Source organism: Myxocyprinus asiaticus, chromosome 17 (assembly GCF_019703515.2).
Source record: "Myxocyprinus asiaticus isolate MX2 ecotype Aquarium Trade chromosome 17, UBuf_Myxa_2, whole genome shotgun sequence".
NCBI lineage: Eukaryota > Metazoa > Chordata > Actinopteri > Cypriniformes > Catostomidae > Myxocyprinus > Myxocyprinus asiaticus.
Window position 1 is genome coordinate 8905465 of NC_059360.1, and position 15503 is coordinate 8920967.

Sequence of the window (15503 nt, forward strand, 5' to 3'; positions counted from 1 at the left end):
TGAACTTGAATGCACAAACAGAGAGCATGCTCTGACTTACATGAATCGTTGTGCAAGAGAGCTAAAATGATAAAACTGAATTTATACTTTTTTTCGTCCATACATACAATTTTCTCTTGAATTGATTTTTTCCTTTGATCAAAATCACTTATTCCTTCTGCCACTGGATGCAACTTTGGAAACATTTTAGTTTCAGACCATGCTTGGGTGTGCTTGGAACTGATACCACACAGAGAGAGGAACCAATCAAATAGATGACACCTTAATACATCCCTTTTACAAAATGGAAATTAATGTTTTTGTAGAGACCAACTGGTCGTCCATATCCTCAGTGGGTGTGGCATGGGAGGCTTTTAAAGCAGTTATTAGGGGGTGCATTATCCAATATGCTTCACTCACTAAAAAGCTTACAGCACAAGATCTCCTGGATTTGGAAAGTAGCATTAAAATAAAGTTGAAGCGGCAAGTAACCTCTAGTGGTCTTAGAGAACTAACCCAGTTAAATAATGGTATAACACCATTTTGTCCAAGAAGACTGAGTTTTTGTTATTCAGGGCAAGACAGTCTTATTTCGAGTCAGGGGATAAGGCAGGGAAACTTCTTGTTAGATATATAAAACAGAGAGAGTGCTCTTCCATCTGTCACGTCTTCTAGGGGAGGTGTATTTACTTCGGCCACAGATATTAAAATGGCATTTAAAGAATTCTACATTGATCTTTATAGCTCAACGTCTATTTCTACGAGGATATTAGCAACTTCCTAGAGCCATTAGACCTTCCTAAACTGACAAATGAGATAATAATTTCTTGATTCAGAAATAACTTTGAAGGAAGTGGTGTAGGGGATAAAAGCTTTGCCTACAGGCATGGGCACCTGCAGGATTTCATCTGAGGGTACGCACAGAAATCTGCCTTGTACAACCTTATATGTAGGGGAGTCCGAGGGCATGCTCCCCCAGGAGAATTTTTTGGCAAAAACAATACCAAAGCATTCAATTCTGGTGACTTTGAGAAAGCATTATTTTTTTTTCTCGAGTATGAGTAGCGTTCATGTAACTATTGGCTAAAGCATTTGTTCCAGTAACCGCTCAGAACAGACATGTTCTTGCGCTAAAAATGCTAAATGCACCACAACGAATAGAGCAGAACTAAAGTGTCTCGAGATGCATTTTTATCAGTTGAAGTTCTTTTTTTAACTTAAAGTGGCTTCAAAAAATGCAGTGCTCCCGTGAGAGATCCTAAAATCACAGTGAAGCATGATGCAGTTGTCAAAAGACATCCATCTAGCGAATGTTTACATGGAAAACGACTGAAAAACAGTGGTGAGCGGACGCAAAAACACGTTCAATTTGAACAGGCCCTTGTTCAGACAGCCTTTTGTCTCAGTTGATTGTAGGTACATTTCCACTGTATTCAGCACTGTTTGTTCTCTGTATTCGTAAAAATCCCAATGCTGTTTTACATGTGCGAGAAACCACTCCAAATGATTCGGTGAGAGAGCGCTCCGAACGAATTGTACTGAATCACGAATCAATTCAGACAGTTTTGTAAGCCTGTTTGGCCAATTCACTGAAAAGAACAGACTCAAAAGAATTATTAATTCATAAATTGGTCATCGCTAGTTCTTTTAAACTACCACGGGACACACTTCATGACTGATGAAATATTCTGAGAGTAAATATTCAGTCATTCGGAGCACTCATGGTATGCACAGTGTGTATGGCCGTACAGCTGCAGGCGCCACTGCCTACAGGTAAGGCCCCTGGTCCGGATGGTTTTGCTGCAGAGTTTTTTAGTACTCATGCTGCAGAACTCACTCCATTATTGTTAGAAGTTTACATGGAGGCATTACAGAAGGATAAACCAACCATGACGCAAGCTCTGATTAGTCTTATTCTTAAAAAAAGATAAAGATCCAAGTGACTGTAAAAGTTAACATCCAATTTCACTGATTCAGCTGGATGTCAAAATATTGTCTAAGATTCTGACTAATCGATTAAATAGAGTCATAATGTCTCTTATACACATAGATCAAGTAGGGTACATTCGTAATTTTAAAATAACTTTAGGCGGTTTATTAATAGTATGTGGTGAGTAGCGGATGAGTAGGGCCCAATTGCTGCCATCTCACTAGAAGCCGAAATGGCATTCAACATGGTGGAATGGAATTACCTCTTTAGGATCCTAGAAGTGTATGGGTTCAAGAACACATTTATAAGGTGGATTAAACTACTGTATAAACAACCGGTAGCAGAGTTAAACAAACCCCGACAAGGCTCTCCTCTTTCCCCTATCTTGTTCTGTCTTGCCCTAGAACCGCAATTAGCCACAATTAGAAAAGGTAATGATTTTCCTGGTATTGTGGTGGAGGAGAAGTACATAAAAGTACAATTTTCATTCATCCCCAGGATTATAAATACTGGGGGGTGGGTCAGACATTAACATCTACTACTGCTACTACTATGTCTTTCTTTCTAATGTAACCAAAGTGGGTTGTGGGTGGGGTGGGTTGTTAATAATAAAGTGTGTAAAGGTGGATTCTGTATAAATTAATTATGCTTTATCCTGTAATATGCACCAGAATCAATAAAAATTGTCAATCAATAAAAGAAAAAAAAAAATATATATATATATATATATATATATATATATATATATATATATATATATATATATATATATATATATATTTTTTTTAATTTTTTTTTTAAACTGCAGATTTTGGGGATTTTTATTGATAGGACAGTAAAAAGGTGAACATTATGAGCCTCAGATGGCATGCCCCCAGTCTGTTCACTCTTACATGCACAATCTTACTTTGTTTATGTTGCTGACAACGTGTGTGGTCATGAAAACGGATTAAACGGCTTTCTTTCAATGAGGTAAGGTCATAAACAGTTTAGGCATAAACTGATTGACACAGATGTTTACCAACAATCTTGGTTTTGCATTGCAGATAAACACATTTACCTGTGTTTTTATTGGCTTATTCATTGTGCGCAAGAGTTGTGTGCATAACTCTTTACATTTATGCACTTGGTAGATGCTTTTATCCAAACTTACAGTGCACTTATTACAGGGAGTATCTCCCCAGAGCAACCTGGAGTAAAGTGCCTTGCTCAAGGACACAATGGTGGTGGCTGTGGAGATCGAACCAGCAACTTAATGCTTACCAGTTCTGTGCTTTAGCCCACTACGCCACCACCACTCCATGTTTTGAGGCACAAGCAGAGAGTAATCTGATTACTTGAAGTCTCATGTTAACATGGTTTTCTTGCATTGTCATATTTTTTGTATAAACTGATTTTAGGTAATTATCAGCATATTGACATGTAAACATGCTCACTGACAGTCTGATGCAATGTAAATATATATATATATATAAAAGGCAAGGACTGTCATTCAGGCAAGCTATAATCTGATAGGCTGATTTTACGCAACTTCAGGAAGGTTTTTACCAGTTTTTTTTTAGTTTTTTTTTTTTTTTTTTTTTTTTTTACCAGTTTTACCAGTTAACAATGAGTGCTTCTAAGGCAGAACAAATCACTGAATTTGCCAAACGTTTGCCAGGTTGGTGGCATCAAATCTTTAAAAGACATTCAGAGTTTTGTTTGAGGAATTTTGTAGCAAGTAAGCTAGACATTCACAAGTAGAATGTATATTCTGAAGTTATGTCTATTAAATAATCTGTAAATCCTACTTTTGTGGGAACCAAAGTCTGATCCCAAAGTCTACACACATTTGCAGTTACATTTTTAAGTTTTTTTTTTTTTTCTGTACTGCCATCTGTGGACCAACACTACTGTGCAAATATTTGAATATGATTTTTCCATGTCCGTCTGCAATTGCAGTACCAATAGACCTGCTCCAAATTGGCATGTAAAAGTTAACTTTGGATGGTTGTTTTACATGTTGGATAGACTGTCTCTTTTTGTCCAATTGGGTAGTTCTTGACAAGAAAAGTGGATGAGACTTTATGCCAATAGTCTAATGTCTGGCTAGCCGATAAGAATGCATCGCATTGGGACACCAGATTCAAACCGGCATCTCTTACAAGAACAGCAATGCTCAAAATGTGAAGAGCATATGTGCTATTACAAGGCCATATCTCCAACAAGTTGAAACAATTTTGAATAACTGAAGTTCTGCATTTCTTTGAAACAGAATGGTTTCTCCCCTGGAAGAACATTTTGTACATTTTAAAGTTAAATGCATCAGTCTGGTGCACTTTGAGAGAAAAATTAAGAGGTTATATCTATATATTAAAGAGGCTATATCTATAAAAAACTTTGTGCTCTTGTAAACAATTTTGTGCTCTAGTAGAAATTTAATCATAAACACATTGGTTGTATAGATATGAATGGTGATGACACGACAAAAAAGTCACACCCACAAAGCATGGTAAACAAGACGGAGTTAAACAGTAGCGTTACTCAACTTGATTAGATAACATTACAAATAGCCTAACGTTGCATGATGAGCCATCTTGCTCCTCAGGTGCTGAAAATAGTTACATTGTCAGAGCCGCTGGTAATAACATTAACGTTAGATAATTAGCTAATGTTAGCTAGCTAGATATAACGTTACATACGTTATACATTGTTTTTCACGACAAGCAGCCAGATATGTCAGTCGACATAAGCGAGGAGACTGACAGTTTACGTCGTTACCTAACTTTACCATTACCTAACTTAGCTAACGTTAGATTAACGTTAATTATCAATGATAACTTCTGCAGTAACTTTATCTGTTTGCTGTCGTACATTGACAATGATAAAATTGTGTTTGGACTAGTGGATAACTGCAGTGGATACTGCAATGTTAGTTAAAGTTACCTTAAATGCTGACTGAGTGACTGGGAGTGAGAGATGCTTTGTCGAAGCAATGGCGCAAAACACAATGTTAGATATCTTTTATGTTATGAGAAGTGTAAAAATATTTTCGGTTCATTATAGGGTTGGGCGATATGTCAAAAAATAAAATCAAAATTTTTATCAAACTTATGGACGATTCACGATTAGATTTTTTCAACTTTTAAATGTACTCTAACATGATTCAAATTGTATGTCCTCTTTTAGAATCCAAGGAAACCTGGTTAGAGAAATCCAAGTTCTTTTCATTATAGGAAACAAAGGTGTGCAAGAAAAAAGTGCAAATGCACCAAATGCAACACAGGGGGTTTCAACTGAGTGCAAATGTAAAATAAATTAAAATCTAATAAACTCAGATGTTCAGAAATACTAGAATAAGAAAACTGCTAAATAATTCTTAGCCAGTGTAGGTGTAACGATTGGCTGCTGGCGCTGACAACGATGAAGACGATGACGATGAATTGAAGAAACTAAGTGCAATTTATTAATAAACGTAAAAACCCTAACTAAAAACGTGAATGAAATATAAACATAAACATGAACTTGACTTAACATAAACTTGGCATAGCATGACCTGACATGAGCAATGTACCAATGTTCTTGAAGCATGGCTATGAATGGCATGGTGTGGGGAGTGGCCTGGTGAGACAGGGTGTGGGGCATGGGACCAGGGCAGATTCAATGGAAGGTGGGGCCCTGAGAGGCTCGAGGGGCGGAGCCATGAAGGTGGGGCTGAGAGAGACTTGAGGGGCAGAGCCAGCAAACTTGGTAACCAGAGAGTAGCCGAAGACTCGAAGGGCCAGAGTGGAGCCGATGGCAGGGAGGACCAAGGCGGCGCTGGAGGCTCAGAGGAACAAGGCAGAGCTGGGGGATCGGAAGACTGAGGCGGAGCCGGTGGAGCTGAGGACCAAGGCAGAGCCGTAGGGATGGAGGTCCCCGGTGGATCTGACGGATCGGAGGGACGAGGCACAGCCAGAGAATCGGAGAGCCAAGGCGGAGCCAGGTGACCGACAGAACGTGAAAATCTGGTTTGCGGCCATGACATGAAACTCTGGCTCGGCGGTCATGACGTGAAACTCTGGCTCAGCGGCTATGACGTGAAACTCCGGCTTGGCATCCGCCTCCCCCACAGTGAACATAGAACCAGTAATCTGCAGGGCAAGGTCGATATACTGAACCAGGCTGAGGGAACTGTGACCGCCAGGCATCAAAGTGAAGATTGGCCCTTTCGGTCCAAAACAGAAACAGTCCTTGAGAGCCACCTCATTAAAATCCACCTGGCAGGCCAGATCGCAGAAGTCCTCCACATAATCCTCCAGGGGACGATTCCCCTGACGTAGGCGTAGGAGTTGTATTGTTGGGTTCATTTGTGGTCAAGTATTCTGTAACGATTGCATGCTGGCGCTGACAATGATGAAGACAATGAATTGAAGAACCCAAGTGCAATTTATTAATAAACATGAAAACCCTAACTACAAACGTGAAAGAAAAATAAACATAAAAATGAACTTGACTTAACATAAACTTGGCATGGCATGGCATGACCTGACCTGACCTGACCTGACCTGACCTGACCTGACCTGACCTGACCTGACCTGACCTGACCAACATACCAAACACATACAATACTTGACAAAGGACAATGGAAAACATGAGGGTTTAAATACATGGACATGGGAGAAAATAAACCAATGAACAAACAGAACTCTAAACAAGATAATCAAACAATGAACCAATGAAAACAAAACACATGAACATGGAGGGAAAACAGTACATCACATGACCAGGAACAGGAACTAAACTTTTCAAAATAAAAGACATGAAAAACATGAATCAACAAAATACACATGACAGTAGGTATTCATTTTATCTAAACCAAGTCTATCTAGAAAGTTATCTAGAAATCAATATCTATAAATTATCAAGTTTATCTAGAAAGTACTCATTGTATATCAAACAATTTGTGTGTATATTCATAAACCCCTGTAGATAGAGACATGCCCTCTAGAGCTTCATGCTGAGCAGCGCAGCAATATTAAATAATTTATCATTAAAATTCAACTCACAAAGTTTCTCAAAATGATAGCTTACCAAATGTTGGCTATAGATGCAGTACACTTGAAACACGTCACAGAACAAAGCAATAATTAGCTATCTATCTGAATCATCATGGCAAAAGGAGCGGCGGATGTTTGATTCTCCCATATATAGCCTATCCATATGATTTGAAATGAAGTGCCCATAACTGTCATGTAACTAATTCTTTTTTATGGGTAAAAAGAAAAGAAAGGAGACCATTCATCAACATGCCTACGCCGAGGCCAGTTACGTTCTTAAGCCGGTGTATACCTGCATGATGGATGAAGCTGAGCTACAATCACACTGTGTACAATCGTACTGGGAATATTACCCAGTCTTTAGTCTTTTTTTATCAGTCTCCGTGTTGTTAACCTGTCACATTTATTTGGAGCATGCCACACACGTGCAGCTGATCAGATCGTGAGCGGCATTAAGACAAATGCTTTGACTTCTTTTTCTCTTTCTTATTCAGCCTTTGGTGGATTTGCAATGTATCTAACTATAGCGTTTGCAATATTTTTGGCAAAATCTTGATTTCTTGATAAAAAAAATAAATAAATAAAATCATGTCAAAATGCAAATTCGAATTAACCGAAAAATCGCCCAGCCCTAGTTCATTATGAAACTGTGGCGGGACAAATTAGACTGTGGCGGGCCACCACAGTCTAGGTAATTAGTGGGAAACACTGATATCTAAGGGGTGAGATCAAGAGGAGAGCAGTTCAGATGTGTGTGCATGATGTAAGAATTAGTGATTGCAGAAAGGAAGAGAAGCTATGTTCCCTGACTCAGCTCCTGATGGTGTTCACTGAAGACACACATCTGACATAAACATAATGCCGCTCTGTGTAAAGCAACACACATGAACACACACTTGGTCTTTCTAAGCTGTGTTTGTTTAGAGGAGGTGTGTTAGGAACTTTGGATCAGTGAACTCTACACCCACACAGCAAGTGTGGGAGATGTTGACATGTGAGATCACAGCTAAAAGAGTTGATCGCTGAACATGCTCAATCACAACAGTTCAGAGTGCAGCATTCTGAAATAGGAAATGCCATTCATAAATAATTTCACTGACATACATGCTATCTGTCATAATAGTGTCATTTTCAGGTTAGACACAAACTGTTCAAAGTATGAATAATTTCAAAACACCCAGCTTCCTGTTGCATTTAAATATTTGTTTGACCCACCTAGGGTTATGTTGCAATATCATAAATCTAAAACATCAAACTTCATTCAATTAAACATTTTCTTTCTGGTATTCAACACAACTGAGAATAATTAAACTAAAAACAATCATTACATCCTTGGCCTAGTGGTCTCATTCTTTGGAATGAGAACTATTATATATGATGGATTACCTATAAGTTCACCTTCAATGAAAAGTAGCTGCAGTACATTTAAACACATCAGATAATTCATTTTAAAGCTGAAGTGTGTAATGTCTGTGTCACTAGCGCCACGAAATGGAATTGCAAAAATAATTATCTGCTTTTAAACAGATACCAGAAATCTCCACCATCTTTAATTTGTTGTACAAACAGATGGCCCCACCCTAAACTTACACCACTGGTCAAGCCAATGTTGCTGTGTGGGCCTGGACAGAGAAATGTCTTGTGAGTAAAAGTGGTACACTTTTAGGTGAAATCAAACTACAAATTACACTTGACTCTGCATATTAATATGGGACTCGAGAAATATTATTCACAATGAAAAAACACAGATCAACAATTATTACAGCATGTAAATGATCTAATTCCATTTTCTAAATTTTACACAAACTTTAGTGTTCACCTGTTCAACCCTTTTATTCAACCCTGTTATTCAACCCTGATAAAACAAACATTTATTTATAGTAATGGGAAATATAAGTTTATCAATAACTAAAAACAAACATTTGGTCCCAAAATCGCTAGTCCCTACTGAATGATAGCTTAATTTAGGATAAATCGGCAACCCTAACCTATTCTAGCATAATTTTTTACATTAAAAAAATTACATTTGTTATACATTTGTATTACAATTAACAGGGTTGCAAAAATAGCAAAACTCATAAAATAAGAAAATACAACAGTTCATATAATATTTAGTTTGACCTCCTGAGGTAGACAAACAATATTTTCTGAAAAACAAAACCTTCTTATGCACCAGTTGCCCTATCCAAATCCATCTGGCCTGGATGCCAGTAATCAGATATTAAATGTAACAATCGTGTTTGAATTTTAAGAAATGCACCAACCACTATGCTATAATAACCTGGTTTGCCTATTGTTAACCTATTTTTCCCCATGCTTTTTCTTGAGGGAGCAAGACAATGTGCAAATGTTCACCCTTGTCTGGTTTCATCCAGGATCTTTTATAAGGTGACCCCAAGTAGACTAATGTGTGACCCCAGTTCAGGTGAGCATGTCCTAGGGAGCTGGTGGGCACTGGTGGGACATGAAGTGGAAAATGAAAGGCTTTATTATTCAAGCTGTCTGTGTGAATGTGAAGGGTGGGGTTGAACTGCAGAATGGAGATGCCATGGGAGAAGAATGCCTGTGAATCCTCAGGCCACTGACAAACACATTTTCTCCATCTTATTTTCACATGTCATCATAGGTCTGTTACCACATAGACCAGAAATGCACATGAACCAATGTACACACAAGCATGAAATTAATTCAAACACAAGAACAGTTGTGCCAGAATTTGCTAAGCATATGTGAATGAACTGCACAGTGCAGCTTACTTTGTAATACTTTGTAGAGTACAGTACAAGTTCACACTTCACTGATGGCAATACTTTCACCCACTATTGCACTTGTGTATATGGTTGTGTGACAATAAAAGTGAAGTGAGAAGTGAGATGAGAACCCCATTAAAGTGTGGGCACACAAAATTGTAGCAAAGAATAATTCTTTACCTTGTTTGTGAGTAACTGGCAAACTTGAGGCACGTAGTCAATGAGGCAGCCTCCACTGGGGAATGCTGGAATACACAATGCCGAAGACCCTCCGAGCGCACTAAGAGAGAGAAGAGAGCATAAAAAAACACTGAAGTTCATGGTGGCAAGCCACACCTTCATTGGTAAAGCTAATTGACTTTATAGTCATATAAAATCAATGAATCAGTGAACTGACCCTGTGTCCCAATTCACATACTATTCAACTACAAGTATGCAAGGTAGAGTTGCGTCCCAAATCATACTACTTTAAAAAGAGTTAATTGCACAATGAAAGTGAATGGCGAAGCAATGTGAATGTGTCAATGTAAATGATCACAGAATCTCCAGTTTTGGGTGTACTATTCCTTTAAGTTAAAAGTGTCACAGTTTACAACACTCTTCACTTTATATTTTCAAGGACAATATTATCATTTTGAAAAAAAAAAAAAGAAAAAAAAAACATGATTTGGATGAACATCTATTAAGTCAGTGTTATTGGTTTTGCACTGATGGATTCTTTTCTTACTTTTGCTGTTGCTGCTGTAAATATTAATGATCCATCCACCTCTACTAGTAGAATTTCACAATTTTTGATACCAATTTCGATACCAGAGCAGTAATAGGTAATATGATATTGAACACAATCCTTTAGCCAATTTAAAAAGTGAAATATTAAACAAAATATTAAATTAAATCAGTAGCATGTTTCCTTTAAAGGGATAGTTCACCCAAAAATGAAAATGTTGTCATTGTTTACTCACCCCTGTGTTGTTATAACCCTAAATTACTTTCTTTTTCTTAACACAAAGGGAGGAATTGTGAAAATAATTTGTGCTCAGTGATGTCATACAATGGCAGTTTATGGTGACCACCTCTTCAAGCTTCAAAAGAACAAAAAAATATAATTCAGAAGTCTAATAGATTATTCCATGAGACTCATGATTGTTATGAAAGCATACGGTAAGGTTTGGTGAGAAACAAACCGAAATGTACTGTATTATTTAGTAAAAACGTTCTCTTACCATTGATCAACTGTGCGCATTCATGATAGGGCACGAGAGCAACAGTTCATGCAGTCCCCTTGTGTCATGATTTACTGATGTTTTGCCCTGTGTTTTGCCTCTGTCATCTGTCTCTAGTCTCCCTTGCACTACATTTCCCATAATTCACTGCCCTGATCACTACCAGCTGTTCCCTATTGTTCTCACCTGTGTTTCATTTACCTCGTTTATCCCTGTGTATATATTGCCCTGATGTCTGTTTTACCTTTGTTAGTTGTTGTGTGTTCTCTCCAGTTCTTGTACCGGCTGCTATCTTTGTTGTAACATTGTCTTTGTTTCCCAGTTCCTAGTCTTGCCTGTTCCTGTGTTTACCCTGTTTTTGTATTTGATTTATTTTCTATTAAATTAAGCTGCATCTAGATCCTGCTCTCGTGACTTTCTTCAAACATTACAGAACAACTGACCATACATAATGGATCTAGCGGCTTATTTCATTCAGTTGAGCCAGGCGGATTTACCCATAAGGGAATATTCTCATCTCTCAGCACCATTGCCAGCTACACAGGATTTGCTGATTCCCACCTGAAATCCATTTACCGGATCGGACTCACAGCCGGAGACAGGAGACTACACTTGGGAGGAATACGTAAAATTAACATTAGAAGCTCTGGCTTCAGAGGAACCTCCTCTCCCTACCCCGATACCGGCTTCCAAGCCTTCCACGCCTGAGTCTGCTCCATGCCTTGTAACAGCCATGCCTGAATCTGCCATGTCATAGCCACACCTGGGTCTGCTCCGTGCCATGTCGTTCCCGAGTCTCTGCCCATGTTCACGACCACAGAGGCCATTCCAGAGTCTCTGCCAGTGCCCACGACCACAGAGGTCGTTCCCGAGTCTCTACCCATGTTCACGACTACAGAGGTCGTTCCCGATTCTCTGCCAGTGTTCACGACCACAGAGGTCATTCCCGAGTCTCTGCCAGTGTTCACAACCACAGAGGTCGTTCCCGAGTCTCTGCCAGTGTTCACAATGACAGAGGTCGTTCCCTAGTCTTTGCCCGTGCCCACGACCACAGAGGTCGTTCCCGAGTCTCTGCCAGTGTTCACGACCACAGAGGTCGTTCCCGAGTCTCTGCCCGTGCCCACGACCACAGAGGTCGTTCCCAAGACTCTGCTCATGTTCGCAACCATGGAGGTCATTTCCCAGTCATCCAGGACCCTTAGTCTTGAGCCTCCCATGGCTCCACCTTCCATGGCTTCGCCCCTCGAGCCTCCTATGGCTCCACCTTCCACAGCTCCAGTCTCTAGTATGTGGCCGCCTCCCAGGCCTCCTGACCCTGTTTCAGCCCTGTGGCCACCAACAAGGCCTCCTGATCCAGTCCCTACCCTGAAGTGGTCTCCTGGGTCCCCTGGCCGTCCGCATGATCTGCTCTGGTCTTCTGGGTCTCCTGGCCATCCGCCTGATCTGCTCTGGTCTCCTGGCCGTCCACCTGATCTACTCTGGTCTCCTGGGTCTCCTGGCCATCTGCCTGATCTGCTCTGGTCTCCTTGGTCTCATGGCCGTCCACCTAATCTGCTCTGTTCTTCTTGGTCTCCTGGCTGTCCTCCTGATCTGCCCTGGTCTCCTGGCCATCCGCCTGATCTGCTCTGGTCTCCATGGTCTCATGGCTGTCCGTCTGATCTTCTCTGGTCTCCTGGGTCACCTGGCCATCTGCCTGATCTGCTCTGGTCTCCTTGGTCTCTTGGCCGTCTGCCCGATCTGCTCTGGTCTCTTTGGTCTCCCTGCCTTCCACCTGATCTGCTCTGGCCTCTCCTTGGTCTTACCTGCCTTCCTTGGGCGTCAGGAGGTGGGGGTGGGGGGTGGTTGTTATTTCACGATTCACTGTCATTTTGCCTTGTGTTTTGCCTCTGTCATCTGTCTCTAGTCTCCCTTGCACATTTCCCATAATTCACTGCCCTGATCACTACCAGCTGTTCCCTATTGTTCTCACCTGTGTTTCATTTACCTAATTTATTCCTGTGTATATATTGCCTTGATGGTTTTTGGACAGGTGCCAGTTCACAGTGGACAGAGTTACTCACGCAATGCCGACAATAGAAAACAAGCGATCGATAGAATGTACCATTGCTCATCACTGCTGGTTAGGATAAAAACTCTGATTACCATAGAAAATATACCTTTTATCGCATGTTGTTTGCCATCAGGTTAGGACACGCTGTGACTGTGGCTGCCTGTAGCCTCCTCTATGTTTCTGTTTGATTTCCGAGTACTCCATTAAAAAAAAATAAGGCTGGAGTCGCGTGGTGCCATGTGGGGGGTCTGATGTGTGAACGGCGAGCTCTGCGCACTTTGCTAGTTTTTAATTATTTTTATGTCATAAACCAGTGAGATTCAATACACCCTGCTACATAACTGTTCTATGAAGTCAACATGTCAAAGAATTCAAAATCTTCAGGCTCTGGAGACATTAAAAGACACTTACATGCTTAAGCTGATACCCCAGACAGGGCCACAGACCAGGACTCAGTTTGGATGGTGCAGCAGGAGAAATTCAACTGCAACTGGCAAGCATGTCTGTAATGCTGGCAAAGGTCATGGTGGACTTGGAGGATCTTGCTGTAATACGTCGACTGATTACTGCGATGGAGGCGAAATTCTTGGAGTTGGTAACAAGAATCAGGGACGTCAAGAAACAGATCGATTATCTGGAGTCATCAGAGAGGGAATTAGCTGCTAATCCGCTAGCGACCAAAGCAGATTTGGAACGCGTTTGGGAAAAGTTGGAAGACCTTGAGAATCGTAATCTGTGAAACAACTTCCGAACTGTTGGAATTCCTGAGCATGAGGAGGGCCGAGATATGGTAAAATTCCTAGATGAGCTCTTCCTGAGTCTGCTCGACATAACAGGCCATAAGCTGGAAATCTAGTGAGCTCACAGGGTACCAGTTTGGAGATCCGCTGAGGGAGACAGGCCCCGATCAATTCTGGCCAAATTTCTGAGATCATCCAATAAAGATCTTGTGTTACGTGAGGCGAGGAGTAAAGGAAGGCCTTCTTGGAAGAACCACAGCATTTTCTTGTTCCAAGACTTTGTGAATTTGACAAGAGAGAAACGTGATTGATTCAAGGAATGCAAGAAACTCTTACATCAACAGAAGATCGCTTCTGCACTGATTAAATTGAGAATAGATACTAAGCATGGCTGCAAAATATTTACATGCCCACAGCAAGCATTGTCTTTCATAGAGACAATGGGGTGAGTAAGCCATTTAGTGTTTAACACGTTGCCCCCAAGTGAGCTTGACTCACTGAGCATACACTTGACTGTCTGAGGAAGCTGGGCACCATTTTGTTTCTTTTTGTGCTGGCTCCACCTAGTGGCTGGAGTTTGTTTTGTGTAGTAACACTCCTTCAAGAAACTCTTGCATCGACGAAGGATCGCTTTTGCACTGATGTTTTTGGCCAAATTGAGAATAGGTACTAAAGATGGCCGCAAAATATTTATATGGCCACAGCAAGCGATGTCTTTCATAAAATCAGTGGTCTGAGAAAGTCATGGTGTGTTTCTCATGTTGTCCCCATGTGAGCTTGACTCAAAGAACATTCACTTGACCATCTGAGGAAGCTGGGCGCCATTCTTGTTTCTTTTTGTGCTGGCTCCGCCTAGCTGCTGGAGTTTGTTTTGTGGAATAACACTCCTTCGGGACAGTTGTGGATGAATCTGCTCGTTCTTTGTGCTTATGCCTCCTATTGACTGGAGTTTGTTTTGTGGACATTGGAAATATTAGGTCATCTGCTGCACTCATGAACAGCCGGCTCACTGAAGCTCTCCGAGGAAACTGAACGGCTTTTATTTATTTATTTTTCTTCTTTGTGTGCTGGTTCCGCTAGCGGCTGGAATTTGTTTTGTGGAGGAACACACCTTCGACACAGTTTTGTGAATGAATCTACACATTCTTTGTGTTTATTCTGCCTATTGGCTGGAGTTTGTTTTATAGATTGTTTATGTTATGTAATTCTGTCTCACAAAATTTGTACAGAAGCACCAGACTTGAGCAATCTGACAGCAAAGTTGTTGCGGGGGGCTCTCATAGGCGTACATGGACTGTTTGAGTTTACAGGGATGGACACCGGTTGGCGCTGTCGCATTAACCCTGTGCACATTTTTCTTTTTTCTGTTTGTTTGGTTCCGGGGAATTTCAGGGTTTGACTGTTGCACTGATGTTGGAATGTGGTCTTTATAATCTTGTTTTTGGAACACAATCTATTTTTCTAATATGTCAAAATGTCAAATGTCTCTCTTCACGTGGAATGTGAATGGGCTGGGGCACCCCATAAAAAGAAGAAAGGTTATTTCTTTTCTTAAACGTAAGAAATGTTATATTGTGTTTCTTCAAGAAACACATCTTTCCCCGCAGGAAGCTGAGAAATTTGGGAAGATATGGGGTGGACATGTTTTCTTTAGTGCTGGCTCAAGTAAGAGCAGGGGAGTCATTACATTGATAAGTCAGCATCTACAATTAAAATGTCTCAAACAGATTAAGGAAAAATTAGGAAGAGTCATTATTGTTTTAGCAGAATTTCAGGGGCAAAGGTTGATTCTAATATTTACGCACCTAATGCT